The sequence below is a fragment of the Physella acuta genome, unplaced genomic scaffold (assembly GCF_028476545.2).
Source record: "Physella acuta isolate Inbredline_101_S28 unplaced genomic scaffold, ASM2847654v3 ptg000019l, whole genome shotgun sequence".
In the NCBI taxonomy this organism is placed as follows: Eukaryota; Metazoa; Mollusca; class Gastropoda; family Physidae; genus Physella; species Physella acuta.
Window position 1 is genome coordinate 796,909 of NW_026731539.1, and position 14,681 is coordinate 811,589.

The 14,681-nt window shown below is 37.9% G+C and overlaps 1 long non-coding RNA gene across 1 annotated transcript; it reads left to right on the plus strand.

The window, feature by feature from the left end:
• The first annotated feature begins 6,046 nt into the window (after positions 1–6,046).
• On the plus strand, positions 6,047–7,753 carry LOC131939573 (uncharacterized). The gene is made up of 3 exons (XR_009386439.1): positions 6,047–6,132; positions 6,698–6,883; positions 7,641–7,753. It is a non-coding gene; the product is annotated as an uncharacterized LOC131939573 (long non-coding RNA).
• Positions 7,754–14,681: the final 6,928 nt, after the last annotated feature.

Sequence of the window (14,681 nt, forward strand, 5' to 3'; positions counted from 1 at the left end):
CGGGTTCAAGTCAGTAGAAAGTCCCTGAGTTCACCCAGCTCTGATGGGTACCTAACTCACGTCAGGGAAAGTAAAGGCGGCTGGGCGTAGTGCTGATCACACTATCTCTTCATATGCCGCGGTCACAGAAACAAGTGAACTCTACTTCACTTGCCCCATAGACCGTCAGGTTTGAAAAGGGAACTTTACTTCACTGATTATGTTTAGGGCACTTGCCGGTGCCGCAGGCGATTCAATTTGCCAAGCACATGCATCTGTGAGTAGAATACGGGGAAAAGTATTGATCATACTCTAGGGCCTCGCCGAGACCTAAACTGGAAGCGCGGGTGACCTTTTCATCATATTTAAAGAGCTATATATATTTAAAAACACGGCCGATTCCGGTCCCTGATATCGTAGAACGATCCCATGGTTAACAAAAAAGGGTATTTCCATAGGGAAAACATTGTAAAACAGTTGTAAACGAGAAAATTTATTTCCATAGATGATTGTTTTAATATATATTTTGACAAACAGACGAATTTTGAAAATATTTTAGGGTGCTTATTAGGCTACATGCATCGGACTCATTTTTTTGCTAGGACCTAGGTAATTGACTCGCCCATATGGAAAATCAAGACTCAACTTAATTAAACACACAAAACTGTACACAACTCACTTCAACTAAGCAAACAAACCTGTACACAACTCACTTCAACTAAACACACGAACCTGTACACAACTCACTTCAACTAAAAACAAAAACCTGTACACAACTCACCTAATCCGCAGTAGCCAGTAGAGTTTAGAAAATAAAATCCACCATACGAACTCGAGTCTAAACATCGGGAAGCACAAGACGATAGGCTGCGTGTATAGAAGACCTGCCCAAATGTCTGTAGAGATACCAGGGGATCTGTTTGACGAAGGAAATCTCTAGACCTCACCTCCGTATAGATGAATCCTGTGTAATAAATGACACAGACATTTCTTTTATTATCACTGACATTATTAACTAAATGTGATCAGTACTTAAGACTTTCTTAATAAAGCAAAGTAAGAAATGGCATATCAATTTCGTTTGAACTAATGTACTGCATAACTAGTCAAACAAATTAAGTGATAATATTCTTTAATGTATAATATTTTTGTAGATATACCTGTAAGGAAACACAAGATTATAAATTGTACTGTCGCCATCATTCAACCTTCAGACATAACTAGAGAGAAAGTGAAAACAACACAGACCTGAAACAGTTTACTTTGATCATTTGAAAACACGCAGGCCATCAATATTTCGTTTAATCATCGGTACCCAGTCAGATGGAAAAGTCTCGTGTTACATAATTAACTTCCCAGATTGTATCTCCTGTCGATATCAGATCAGAATGACAGGGAAATAAAAGAACGGTTTGGACACCCGTAGCTTGAAGACACTACTAGACTTGTGTGAGTTATAAAAGAAACATAAACGGATCAGTTAGTTGGGTGAATCAACCCAAAGCCGAGAGAAAAATCAGGTAAATCTACCGACGGTATAAAATCTATCTTGTAGGTAGGTGAATCTACCCAGAGATTTTATCTGTTGCGTGGGTGCGAGTGAGGGCAATCAGTTTCGTTTGGTTTTCTAAGGTAAATGGAATAACCTATCCAGAGATTTGAGGCAGAAAGATGTAGTTGGGTAGTGTATAACGTTAGAGGGCTGAGACTTGTCGGAAACTGGACAGGAAAATAAAAATATGAAGAGGCTGAGACGTAGCAGAAAATAATAGAATCGTGCAGAGAAGGTGGCAGAGACACGGTAGAGAATCACATGAGGTGTGGGGGAGGGGGGGGGGGAGATAATGATTTGATACGGGGGGGACAGAGACGGGATGAGAGAATACTATGATAGAACAAATAATATTATTATGGGGCAGAGACAGTGCAAACAATTATATGACGGGATGAGAGAATACTATGATGGAACAAATAATACTATGATGGAACAAATAATATCATTATGGGGCAGAGACAGTGCAAACAATTATATGACGGGTTGAGAGAATACTATGATGGAACAAATAATACTATGATGGAACAAATAATATCATTATGGGGCAGAGACAGTGCAAACAATTATATGACGGGATGAGAGAATACTATGATGGAACAAATAATACTATGATGGAACAAATAATATCATTATGGGGCAGAGACAGTGCAAACAATTATATGACGGGTTGAGAGAATACTATGATGGAACAAATAATACTATGATGGAACAAATAATACTATGATGGAACAAATAATATTCTTATGGGGCAGAGACAGTGCAAACAATTGTGTTACTGGAACCACGTGGGAACAGATAACGACACATTGTGGCAGAGACGGGTAGATAATTTTATGATTCGACTGAGACAAAGAATAATAAAAAGGAACAGAGATGATGCATGGAATGGATGATAACAGTGACGACAATGTTGGTCAGTGACCGGTTTACCTAATGATAGATTGAGGCAGAGACCGGTTTAGCGAATGATAGATTGAGGCAGAGACCGGTTTAGCGAATGATAGATTGAGGCAGAGACCGGTTTACCTAATGATAGATTGAGGCAGAGACCGGTTTAGCGAATGATAGATTGAGGCAGAGACCGGTTTAGCGAATGATAGATTGAGGCAGAGACCGGTTTAGCGAATGATAGATTAAGGCAGAGACCGGTTTAGCGAATGATAGATTGAGGCAGAGACCGGTTTAGCGAATGATAGATTAAGGCAGAGACCGGTTTAGCGAATGGTAGAATGAGGCAGAGACTGGAGTTAAATGATGCCAGTATCTGATGTAACCTTCGTTATTATTGAGAATCTAATATTATTATAAAGATATTTCAGAAGCGTGTCAATGGGGAGGTGGTGGTAGGAGGGCGCGGATTGAATCGTGTGCTACCATTTACAGACTATACGGATTTTCGACAGTTTAATTAATGATTAATGTAAGTTGAATAGTACTTTAAGTTCAATCCCCCTAACTATAGAGAAAATTATGCTGTATTAATGACCGACTATGGATTAACGTCTTTGCTCATAAATGTGCACAGAATAGAGGCAGTTATACCGCGCAAAACGTGTATAACTCAAAAAAATTAAATACACACAGAAGAAAAATAATCTAAAAATACATATACACATGCTTATATATATACACCTGTATTGTGCATATATTTAAATTTAGACCTATATTGGCTTATATATATATATATATATATATATATATATATATATATATATATATATATATATATACAGTGGGTTGTTTCCCTTGAAGTGACCTAGGTGTATGTTTCTCATCACAACAATCATACATACGACATTATGTAATCACGTGCCACTACACGTGGTAATATTTGAAGCAATGCCAGACTATCCACTGCTCTAGCATCTACGCTTGATTCTCTAACGTCTACTTCATTAATTATAAATGTTGGTGTTGTTCAGGGGAAACTATAGACCGTTTTAAAACGGTTAAGATCATATCATGGCCTCCAATATGTCGCTAATTATGTGTAACATCTCATTAAAGCAGTCTTGTGCGACTAGAGCAGGGCTTCCCAACCCTGTGCCCGCGGGCTCCATGGCGCCAGCTGAACGATTCGTATGTGCCCGCCTCTCACTATTCGACAGAGACAGAATTTTTTTCATAAACATTGTTTTAAAATATGATTTATTTTTATTCATTTGTTACAGTTTTAAATTTTTTTGACTGCCTAGGTTTATTAAATATGTTCGATACTTGTCCCAACTTGTCTAGTGGCGAGCCAGACTGCACTATTTACGTTTTGTAAATACATTTCTCTGTGTGTATGCAATTTGAAAAAAATGCCAAATAATTTTATTATTTTAAAACATTTTTATTTATTATTTATTAATACATTATGACTATAAGAAAATAAGAAAATAAGAAAATAAATTATGGGAAAATGACAAGTTAAGGAAGGAGTTTGTCGATTTAAAATAGGTGGTGCCCGCCATCCTACCGATATTTTAGAATGTGCTCTAGAGTAAAAAAAAAGGTTGGGAACCCCTGGACTAGAGGCATTTTAAATAAGATGATGTCAGCATACTAAAATACGATTGTTATACAAATCAATTACACAGAAACAAGAAACAAAGGTATTTTAAAAATCATTTTATGTTATTTATTTTGTTGCTTTGGTGTGGCGAATTTTCAATTTTATAAATTTTATAATGGTTATCAAAAGAGCATTTATTTTCTTGATTAGGTCTAAATTTGCTATTATTTCTTAAATCTGTCTAAGCATCAATATACCAAATTCTCTCTCTTTTCTGGGTTGATTTACCAACCCACCAAATTCTCTCTCTACCTTGGGTTGATTTACCAACCCACCAAATTCTCTCTCTACCTTGGGTAGATTCATCCAACTAGCTGATCCGTTCACCAGTAAAGCGAATGTTTGTTTTATCACCCACAAGAGTCCTATAAAGTCTTTCAGCTACCGATGGCTAACGGTGTCCTAGACGTTCTGTTAATGCCTTTTCAGGAATTCATTATAGATCAGATTCGCACATTTGATACAATCTGGACAGTTAATTATGTAACACTTAGGGCATAGATGATTAAACAAAATAATTATGGCGTTCACATTTTCCAATGATCAAAGTAAAATAATGTTTCATGTCTGTGGGGTTTTAGTTTCTGTCTAGTTATGTCTGAATTCTGAATAATGTTAGCAATACACTTTATAATCTTGTGTTTCTTCACAGGTACAAAAAAAATTCATTTGAAGAAAATTATTCAATTAATCATATGGCTAATTATACATTCAATTAGTATAGTTTAGACAAGGTAGACAGCGATGTCATTTCTTATATATAACTTGTTTTTGTTGTATTATTATATTTCATATTTTTCTAACAATGTCAGTGATAATATAATAAATCTCTGTGACATTTATTACACAGGATCCATCTATACGGAGGTGAGGTCTAGAGATTTCCTTCGTCAAACAGATCCCCTGGTATCTCTACAGACCTTTGGGCAGGTCTTCTATACACGCAGCATATCGTCTTGTGCTAGCCGATGTTTAGACTCGAGTTCATGTGCTGGATTTTATTTTCTAAACTCTACTGGCTATTGCGGATTAGGTGAGTTGTGTGGAGGTTTGTTTGCTTAATTAAGGTGAGTTGTGTAGAATTTGGTATGTCTAGTTCAGTTCAGTTGAGTCGTGTAGAGTTTGGTATGTCTAGCTCAATTGAGTTGTGTAGAGTTTGGTATGTCTAGTTCAATTGAGTTGTGTAGAGTTTGGTATGTCTAGTTCAGTTCAGTTGAATTGTGTAGAGTTTGGTATGTCTAGTTCAGTTCAGTTGTGTCGTGTAGAGTTTGGTATGTCTAGTTTAGTTAAGTCGTGTAGAGTTTGGTATGTCTAGTTTAGTTCAGTCGTGTAGAGTTTGGTATGTCTAGTTCAGTTCAGTTGAGTCGTGTAGAGTTTGGTATGTCTAGTTCAATTCAGTCGTGTAGAGTTTGGTATGTCTAGCTCAGTTGAGCTGTGTAGAAGTTTATATAAATTTATTATAAAATATAGAAATGTAAATTATATGCAAGTAAACACTAATTAGGTTTGTGATAAGAAAACATAATGAAATTTATCGTATGTTATATTGTGTATTCAGCGTTTGGTTTTCATTAATGTGAGACATTGGATATACTCTCATGTGTCTATTTATATATTTTATAAGTAATCTGCCAGAGAGAGCGTATTGTATAAAATATGAATAAAGACTAGCATTGACACAGATATTTAGATAAGTAACTCAAATTTGTAGACACTAAATTTTAAAAATATTTTCATGTGACAAAAAACGTCATTCTATAGGTTATTAAAGTGAGAAGCTTGTTTTACAGATTGATTAGCTGAAGGCGTTGACCAGAATGTTTACCTGTACATTTTCTCTGATATATTCCTACAGGTAGATGGCTGGTACCTGTCCAACAACAGGTAGCTGCTCCACCATCAGGTGGCGTGCTGTATTCCTATGGCGCTCTCTGTAACTCTAGCAACGGTTTTCGTGTGATCTCTAGCGGTGACGTCAGCGTATGTGTTTACATCTCGACTGTGTTAAAAAACTACACGGATGCCAGGAAGGATTGTCAAGGTAGTTTCCATTCTACATGACTTTGTTTTCCCTGGTGGTTTAGTTTTAAGGTGTCAATGTTGGTGTAAGTGATATTTATATAATGTGTCAATGATTAAGTAACTTTGACAGACATAAATTTTGGGCAGAAATGACCGATATTTATCTTACATGTTTTGGCACATTGTATAAGTGTAATTTTATAAAAAGTGTAATTGCGACAAAATGAAGAGAGTAAACGTATCCTCGGAGAATGTCCGACATGACCCTTGGTGGATAAAGTTTGAGAAGGGCCCTGAGCTGCTGCCCTCTCAGCCGTCCACTTGATCCGCCGCTTGGCAGGATTATTGAGAGCAAGAACACCTGTGTTAAAACGGTTTATTGTTTTGTAATTCTTTTTGTGCCTGATCCTGTAGCGTCGGCTGTGTAAATTGTTATTATTTTTATATTGTTTATTTGGTATTGAAGTTTGTTTTTATATTACAAGCTGATTTACATTTGTAGCATTGTGCAGCTGTATCTAGTACATGTATTAAGATTAATTATTTTTACATTTTATATATTACGCCTAAGTTCATCATTACAGATAGAAAAACCCATTTGTATACCCCAAAAAACGAAGATTAGTTGAATATTTTCTTGACACTTGGGAAAACATACAATCAATCTATATGGTGTGGTGCCAACGACATTGCGAGTGAGAATGTGTTTAGGTGGGAGGATGATGGCAGCATCATCACTCAGACCTGGAGGTCGGCCATGTTTGAACCAGGTAAGCAAGACGTCTTTAAGAAACTGATCTGTGTTTTTACTGTAAGCAGTCGTAAATCCGATTGGTAAATGTGTTTTATTTAAAAAACGGGTATCAAATTCTTAGTTAAAAAAAAATTACCTTAAATCTGAAAAAAATCAAATCAGTTGATTTATTCCCTTTACTCACGTGTGTCACTTTTCTTGTTTTGTGTGCACTATATGTTTTCTTGAAACATTTTATATACATACTATACATGTCTACATTACCATTTAGATATTGCTATAAATGGTAGTAGCCTAGCCGATAAGACCTACTATATTTGTCCACAATAGTATGCACTATCTTCTTCTTCTTCGTTCTTAATTTTTACTGTTGGAAGGGATCAAGCCTTATCTGCCAGAGGGTTCGAACTCGGGACTTTTTTTTAGAATTTATCAACCATGAGCTTTTTGCCGACTCGACAACTGGTCATTGAGGCCATTGACTCCGATTTTAGCCGCTTTTCTTTTTGGCTTTGCTTCCATAGCCTACGTCCAACAAAGAACAAACTACAAAGCAGTAGTTATTTAATTTTGGAGTTGTCTCTCCTAGGAGACTCATCTGCCCGAGGGTTCGAACTCGAGACTTTCGGTTTAGCAACCATGAGCTTTACCGACTCGACCACGCCAACCCTGTGAACACTATTACTGTGTACATTTATGAACATTGTATTTCTCCACATTAGCATGTATGTCTGTACAAAAAAAAACCCACACCCCTTATTTATTTCCACCAGGACAACCCAGCAACACAAACGGCAGACAAAACTGTGTTGGTTACACCAAGTATAGCCTGCTAGATGACGACTTCTGCGACCTGCTCGCCATGTACGTGTGTGAGCTGGCTTAGACATTGGCTCTTGGACAAATGTTTTAGGAGTTCACTTTGTTCACAGAAATAAACCTAAGGAAAATTATTGTGTTCCTCAATTTTTAGAATACTATTAAACCACCCGTTATCTTTGATCAATGTTGAGGTAATTATAACTGAAATAAAACTTTGATGCCTAAACTTGTATAAAGCATTGTTTTACATGTATTCAAATAAATCCTTTTGCCCAAAGCGTTACGGGGTTCGTAGGGGAGGGGGGGGGGGGCAGTCATTAGCGGGTGACACTATTTAGGGGGTGTACCATTTAGGTGGTGACACCATTTAAGGGGTGAGACCAGATCGAAAAAGTTGTATAACGTACTTTAAAAACAATGTTTTATTTAGTTATGCTAAGGTAGGACAGTGGAGCAATAAAAGAGGGGCAACATGAGAGGGGCAACATGAGAGGGGCAACATGAGAGGGGCAACATGAGAGGGAAAACATGAGAGGGGCAAAATGAGAGGGGCAACAAGAGAGGGGAAACATGAGAGGGGAAACATGAGAGGGCAACATGAGAGGGCAACATGAGAGGGGCAACATGAGAGGGGCAAAATGAGAGGGGCAACAAGAGAGGGGCAACATGAGAGGGGCAACATGAGAGGGGCAACATGAGAGGGGCAACATGAGAGGGAAAACATGAGAGGGGCAAAATGAGAGGGGCAACAAGAGAGGGGAAACATGAGAGGGGAAACATGAGAGGGCAACATGAGAGGGCAACATGAGAGGGGCAACATGAGAGGGGCAAAATGAGAGGGGCAACAAGAGAGGGGCAACATGAGAGGGATAACATGAGAGGGGAAACATGAGAGGGGTAACAGCGAACCAGAAATACAATATCGTAGGAGGAGGAAGGGGTGACACCATCTGTTACCACACCTACTGACACCATCTGTTACCACACCTAGTGACACCATCTGTTACCACACCTAGTGACACCATCTGTTACCACACCTAGTGACACCATCTGTTACCACACCTACTGACACCATCTGTTACCACACCTACTGACACCATCTGTTACCACACCTAGTGACACCATCTGTTACCACACCTAGTGACACCATCTGTTACCACACCTAGTGACACCATCTGTTACCACACCTAGTGACACTCTCTGTTACCACACCTAGTGACACCCTCTGTTACCACACATAGTGACACTCTCTGTTACCACACCTAGTGACACCCTCTGTTACCACACCTAGTGACACCCTCTGTTACCACACCTAGTGACACCAGACAAGGTGAGGCAACTGATTGATATACGGTTTATACAAAGAGCCTCTTCATTATTGTATTATGATATAGATATCAAGCCGAGATTAACACTTAGAAATAAAGTTTATTTTAACGTAAAATAACCACTTTATAATTTAATAAACAACACTCTCCGACTAGTCGGTCACTGTAGTAGATAAAAAGTTCAACAGTTTGTGTAACTTCAATACATGCAGGGGTAAATGGATCAGTTATATATCCAGCTGCCTAACTATAATTAGGCAAGTAGAGTACCCTTTCAAACATAAAGGTGCATTGGGCAGGTAAAGTTGAGTTCTCCTGTTTTTATGACCTCGGCATATGAAGTAATTGTGTGGTCAGCATTATGTCAAGTCGCCTTCACCTTCGTCAGTTGGAGTCAGGTACTCATCTCAGCTGGGTGAACTCAGGGACTTCCTCTCAACACAAACCCGGGACTCAAGATTTATCTAGCAATCCTGTTCTCTACCACCCGACTATGACGTCAGCTACAAGCAGGTGGACACTATCAGACACAAATCTTGTAACAGAACTCGAGACTTTGGTCTTTTAGTGAACATGACCAGAAGATCCTATAAGTCTATGTTTCAACACACAAATTTAGATCTAGCTGAACATATTTAACATCACGAACAACACAAGCCGCAATTGTAACTGTAATAGCAAAAACAATTCATGTTACATGGGGGTTCTAGGGTAGCATCTAGTTTTATACATGTCGTCGTTTTTAGCCATGGCTCGATGTTTTTATTGCATCCACACAAGAAGGTGACTGTTTCTGAACTTCACAAAGTGTTGGTCTCTTGTGTTTTCATTGTGCCCGACAGATATGCTTCAGAACAGTATTCGTCAGGATGAGTTATCAGTTGCTTTTTCATTATATCAATATTCCGACCAAAGTTTTCTGTAATACAATATGAAAATAAACCAATAACATAAGGGTTCAATATAAAAGTGACGCCTCAAAACAACGTTTGTTACAGAACGTATAATCTAAACAGAAAATAATTTTCACCAATCAGTTATTACAACGGATTATCCTTGCATGACTTGGATTAAAGATTAGGAACAGCCAGCTGAACACAGTGTAACGAGAACTGGCCAGTGGTGACACTTCAGGATCATGAACAAACCTAGATGGGTCATGAAGATGAATCTCCCTCACACACTTTTATTCCAACAGTGGCGGAGGTTTAATTTTATATATATATATATATATATACACATATATATATATATATATATATATATATATATATATATATATATATATATATATATATATATATACTCCAGAAATTAGACTTAAAACAGAAGCAGCAGCTATTTGATTTCTATTACCTGTCCTGACATTTAAATTCCATCTAAATGTAATTGTTTTTACAAATTATTTGTAAGATAAAAAAAAAATCCTTACTTACATTATGTAACAAGCACCATACCAGCCATGCCTACATTTGAGACGTTCTTTTGGTTGCTTGTGAGATAGTAGAATTTTCATACACACGACGGTGTTGTCCACATTATGAGTCAGTTTGGTTGATACCCACCAGGAAATATGAACGTATTTTCCTCTAGATATATCTGCCGACGAGACAATTGTGCTATAAGTATATTACGTTAAAATTTTATTGAGTAATTTAAATATTGAATAAAGTATAGATTTAAACAGCAAAATTTAAAGCTAGATTTTTAAAATACATTACTTAATGCAAACGCATTACAATATTCAGTTCAATCAATATGAAACACACTATACATTTGCATACAATCTATAGATCATAACATAACTGAAACGTTCTATGCTTCCATAAATTTCAAACAAAATATCTAAAAGAAATATTTTTTGTCCTTCAATGGTGTAACACTGAACATGTAAGATTTCAGGACGTTGACTGGTGCTAGCTAATACAGCAAAGAAAGAATTCTCTCCAGCCGGACGGTCTAAGGGGCAGATAAAGCAACTGAGTCAAAGAGTTTTGTCTGTCGAGAGTTGTCGTCAGACCTAACGAAAGAGAAAAAAATCATTTTAAAACAAACGTATTTAACGATGTATTTTATGATAATTTAATATAAAATTACTGATATAATCTAGGTGAGAATGTGTAGACAGAACATTTAGACAAACGTGGGTCTGTGTGTAGGTAGGTGGCTATTTGAATTAGTGAAGGAAATGTGTGGCAGTCAATACACATGGTGAGGGAAGCAGTCAAGGACAAGCTGGGTGAATGAAACAAACACCTTGCCACTTTTGTATATCGTGATCGTGTATGTGCTTTTTTATAACAATTATGTTGTACATATAAAGCGCAGACGTGGTACATATGAGTGTTCTAGAAAAATAGGGCAGGCAGGGAACATATTAGACTAGTATAAATTAAGGGCATATAGTAAACATATTATGGTGGTATAAATTAAGGACATATAGTAAACATATTATGGTGGTATAAATTAAGGACATATAGCAAACATATTATGGTGGTATAAATTAAGGACATATAGTAAACATATTATTGTGGTATAAATTAAGGACATATAGTAAACAAATTATGGTGGTATAAATTAAGGGCATATAGTAAACATATTATGGTGGTATAAATTAAGGACATATAGTAAACAAATTATGGTGGTATAAATTAATGGCACATAGTTAACATATTAGAGTGGTATAAATTAAGGGCATATAGTAAACATATTATGGTGGTATAAATTAAGGACATATAGTAAACAAATTATGGTGGTATAAATTAATGGCATATAGTTAACATATTAGAGTGGTATAAATTAAGGGCATATAGTAAACATATTATGGTGGTATAAATTAAGGGCATATAGTAAACATATTATGGTGGTATAAATTAAGGGCATATAGTTAACATATTAGAGTTGTATAAATTAAGTGCAGATAGTAAACATATTATGGTGGTATAGATTAAGGACAGACAGGGAATATATGCGGGTTGGTTGTTAACAACAAAATGTCCAGACACCTACTTTTACAAGGTGGTGGGCCCTAAAAAAGAATAAATTAAGGGCATATAGTAAACATATTATGGTGGTATAAATTAAGGACATATAGTAAACAAATTATGGTGGTATAAATTAATGGCATATAGTTAACATATTAGAGTGGTATAAATTAAGGGCATATAGTAAACATATTATGGTGGTATAAATTAAGGGCATATAGTAAACATATTATGGTGGTATAAATTAAGGGCATATAGTTAACATATTAGAGTTGTATAAATTAAGTGCAGATAGTAAACATATTATGGTGGTATAGATTAAGGACAGACAGGGAATATATGCGGGTTGGTTGTTAACAACAAAATGTCCAGACACCTACTTTTACAAGGTGGTGGGCCCTAAAAAAGAATACATTCAATAACTTTATCAGATATCGAAAACACTTTAGTAAGATTGTCAGAAAATTTACTCTATCCCCTAGCTATTGGAGACTCTACACTTCAAACCTTTCCCACATCTCTAGGTCTCTAGGACGGCACACAATGTTTGCTACACACACATTGGTCTGAGAAGCGTTGTTTACATCAGGCCAAATTATTTAAGAATTATTTTTCACATATAAATGAAGGGATTAACCACAACATAATCTACCAAAACTCTTTATAAAATTATGTATGCACCATTTGTAGTAGATTACTCAATAAAAATGATACAATTATTCCTATATTTATGTTCAATTATATTGCGATCTGCTGCCGAAACTGGCAAAATGTAAGAATGTAAGAACAGTTCACTTATAATATTAAATTATAATATTATTGTATGGAACGGGATGGCAGAGAGGACTAGGTGTCAGTTATTCAGTTAACTCTCACTCTGCTCGTAAGGCTGGGTTCAAATCCTGGGCTCTATCGGGTAAAAGTCATTGTAAGTTCTTTAAAAAGGGGCATTCTTACAATAGTGCTAATGGTAGGCAATGATAATTTAAATGAAGTTGGGCTGCATAGGGTTGCATAGGGTTGCATAGGGTTGCATAGGGTTGCATAGGGTTGCATAGGGTTGCATAGGGTTGCATAGGGTTGCATAGGGTTGCATAGGGTTGCATAGGGTTGCATAGGGTTGCATAGGGTTGCATAGGGTTGCATAGGGTTGCATAGGGTTGCATAGGGTTGCATAGGGTTGCATAGGGTTGCATAGGGTTGCATAGGGTTGCATAGGGTTGCATAGGGTTGCATAGGGTTGCATAGGGTTGCATAGGGTTGCATAGGGTTGCATAGGGTTGCATAGGGTTGCATAGGGTTGCATAGGGTTGCATAGGGTTGCATAGGGTTGCATAGGGTTGCATAGGGTTGCATAGGGTTGCATAGGGTTGCATAGGGTTGCATAGGGTTGCATAGGGTTGCATAGGGTTGCATAGGGTTGCATAGGGTTGCATAGGGTTGCATAGGGTTGCATAGGGTTGCATAGGGTTGCATAGGGTTGCATAGGGTTGCATAGGGTTGCATAGGGTTGCATAGGGTTGCATAGGGTTGCATAGGGTTGCATAGGGTTGCATAGGGTTGCATAGGGTTGCATAGGGTTGCATAGGGTTGCATAGGGTTGCATAGGGTTGCATAGGGTTGCATAGGGTTGCATAGGGTTGCATAGGGTTGCATAGGGTTGCATAGGGTTGCATAGGGTTGCATAGGGTTGCATAGGGTTGCATAGGGTTGCATAGGGTTGCATAGGGTTGCATAGGGTTGCATAGGGTTGCATAGGGTTGCATAGGGTTGCATAGGGTTGCATAGGGTTGCATAGGGTTGCATAGGGTTGCATAGGGTTGCATAGGGTTGCATAGGGTTGCATAGGGTTGCATAGGGTTGCATAGGGTTGCATAGGGTTGCATAGGGTTGCATAGGGTTGCATAGGGTTGCATAGGGTTGCATAGGGTTGCATAGGGTTGCATAGGGTTGCATAGGGTTGCATAGGGTTGCATAGGGTTGCATAGGGTTGCATAGGGTTGCATAGGGTTGCATAGGGTTGCATAGGGTTGCATAGGGTTGCATAGGGTTGCATAGGGTTGCATAGGGTTGCATAGGGTTGCATAGGGTTGCATAGGGTTGCATAGGGTTGCATAGGGTTGCATAGGGTTGCATAGGGTTGCATAGGGTTGCATAGGGTTGCATAGGGTTGCATAGGGTTGCATAGGGTTGCATAGGGTTGCATAGGGTTGCATAGGGTTGCATAGGGTTGCATAGGGTTGCATAGGGTTGCATAGGGTTGCATAGGGTTGCATAGGGTTGCATAGGGTTGCATAGGGTTGCATAGGGTTGCATAGGGTTGCATAGGGTTGCATAGGGTTGCATAGGGTTGCATAGGGTTGCATAGGGTTGCATAGGGTTGCATAGGGTTGCATAGGGTTGCATAGGGTTGCATAGGGTTGCATAGGGTTGCATAGGGTTGCATAGGGTTGCATAGGGTTGCATAGGGTTGCATAGGGTTGCATAGGGTTGCATAGGGTTGCATAGGGTTGCATAGGGTTGCATAGGGTTGCATAGGGTTGCATAACACATACTCCTTTTTCTGTCTTCACTCCTAGATTATTTTTTTTTATATTTAGGTCTAATTATTAAGATTATTTTAAATAATTGTATTAAATCATTAGTTTACGCACCGTGTGGTTGGCTTGAAGGTGTCTTC